This window comes from Otolemur garnettii, unplaced genomic scaffold (genome assembly GCF_000181295.1).
Source record: "Otolemur garnettii isolate 467f Iridium unplaced genomic scaffold, OtoGar3 scaffold00063, whole genome shotgun sequence".
Classification (NCBI taxonomy): domain Eukaryota; kingdom Metazoa; phylum Chordata; class Mammalia; order Primates; family Galagidae; genus Otolemur; species Otolemur garnettii.
In genome coordinates, this window is record NW_003852458.1 from 10,211,458 (window position 1) to 10,214,022 (window position 2,565).

Sequence of the window (2,565 nt, forward strand, 5' to 3'; positions counted from 1 at the left end):
CCAACCAACACAAATGTTAGCTATGACCAAAGTATACATATATTTATGATGTGTGTTTTTTGAGCTTTGATTTGATACAAGCACAGTGAAGCCAATGTCATACTTGAATGTGCATCTTAAGACATATTAAAATATATGCTTTATTATATGTTTCTAAATTTAATGCTATTACTGGTCAAGCATTGTACATGCTGTACATCAAAGGTAAAGTATAATTTATTGTACTGCCCTGCTTTGAAAGGAAAAAAGAAGCTTCATAAGACGCAGGAAAGTATTATAATGAAAACATTTAGTATTAGAAATTCATCTGTTGAACAAACATTAACTTTTACCTGCTCTGTGGTGGGGATTACATGAGACCTCTGTTGTTCAGCAAGGGTAGTACTAGCTACATGTGGCTATTTTGCATTTGAAAAGTAGCTAGCCCACAGTGAGATGGAAATGTATAATACACATCAGACTTTAAAGACTTAGTCCAAAAAATTTTTCTAAATGTCATAAATAATTTTAACATAGATCACATGTTTAATGATAGTTTGGTTATATTGAGTTGAATACAATATATTCATAAAACTAATTTCTCCTATTTATTTTGAGTTTTTAAAGTGGCTACTAGAAAACATGGCTGTTATTTGTGCTGGAAAATGGAAAACGTAATTGGAAGAGACAGACTCTCTCCTCAAAGAGTGCAAAGTCAAACGAGAGAGACATAAATATGGCCAGGGGCTGGGTTTCCTACTGCAACTCAAAAGCAAAAAGTAAAAAGGCACCAATCTTTACTTTTTGTAGAGAATATATCCTTTGCAGTCTCTTTCTCACTAGATAGTGGGTAGGAGGGAATAGAGTTGGAAAAACCTCAGATTTATAAATTAAAGGTATCTGTGCTTCTTCCAGTTTAAACCAGCTTAGTTTTCCCTAAATATTCAGTCAATTCAAGGTTGAATATAAGGCTATTTCTCAAGCCCTCTACTTGGCAAGATGGCATCTGGGTTTTACGGAGCTGACTAGGTTGACATTATATCAACTGAGAAGAGAGGGCTCAGCCCTGTGCAGGGGTTCCTGTATGTGCCCTTTGCTTGCCAGGCTCCTGCTGTGGCTCCCTTTGTGCTGTGGAACCCTAAGGCTCACAACAGCTTTCATTTGGTGCCTTAGCCCTCAGCAAGAGCCCTACTGAGGCTCCTTTTTTGGCAAAACCCCTCAACCCTGCCAACCAGAATTTCCTCTGCCCTCTTCTTTCCTCTGCCCAACTCTGCCCAACTCTAGCAACTTTTGTAGTCCTTCCAACAATTCAGGGGAGGCTCAAGGCCTCGTAGAGACCTAACTGCATGATGACACTGTTCTAGTCTATGGATACTCCAAAGTAGGCCTGTGGTTCCCCAGGGGATATTCTCCTTTCTCTACCCTGCAACATTCTTGGTAGGAAGTGGATTGAAAACCTCACTGAATTAGCATTCCCATACTGACAACCCACTATCGGTTTTTTGGTTTGGGGGAGGTTTTATGAGACAGAGTCTCACATCATAGCTCACAGCAACCTCAAGCTCTTGGGCTTAAGTGATTGATTCTCTTGCCTCAGCCTCCTGAGTAGCTATTTTTAGAGACAGGGTGTATGTGTGTGCAGAGTGTCTCGGCTCTGGCTCAGACTGACCTAGACCTCCTGAGCTCAGGCAATCCACCAGCCTGGGCCACCCAGAGTGCTAGGATTACAGGTGTGAGACACTGTGCCCAGCCCAGTATTGTTTCCAACACCGCTCTCCTCTAGAGTTTTACCTCTTCTCCTTCCTCTTCCCATCACGCCTATCAAAGGGTTACTACATGAGAAGATGCGTAAGAGGCATTTTAAAACAGTACAATTAACAAGTACACTGTAATTCTAGTGCTACATAAAGCAGCATTCCCAAAGGACAATGGAAGTTCAAAGGAGAAGTATCTAATCCAGTCTGAGGGTTAAGGAAGCCTTCCCAGAGCAGGTGTTATTCACTTGTTTATCACATTCATAAATCTTTATTGAGCACTACTGTGTGCCAGGCACTGTTCTAGATTTCAGGGTTATATGTGATAAAAAAGAGAGTTTGTGATCCAGTCAAGCTTAGTGGGAGACAACGGGATATAATATAAGAAAAATAATAAATAAGCTGAGGTTTCTTCAGGTAGTAAGAATCCTACAAAGAAAATAAGCAGTTAATGGGCAGTGCCTATGGCTCAGTGGGTAGGGTGCCAGCCCCATATACCAAGGGTAGTGGGTTCAACCTGGCCCCAGCCAAACTGGAACAAAAAAATAGCCAGGTGTTGTGGTGGGTGCCTGTAGTCCCAGCTACTCAGGAGGCTGAGGCAAGAGAATCACCTAAGCCCAGGAATCGGAGGTTGCTGTGAGCTGTGACACCATGGCACTCAAACAAGGGCAATAAAGTGAGACTCTGTCTGATAAATAAATAAATAAATAAATAATGCTGTTAATGAAATAGAAAATGACTATGGAGTGGGTAAGGGCATGAGGTGATTGGGAAAACACTCTCTGAAATAGTTACACTTAAGTAAAGACTCAAAGGATGAGTTATGTGGCCA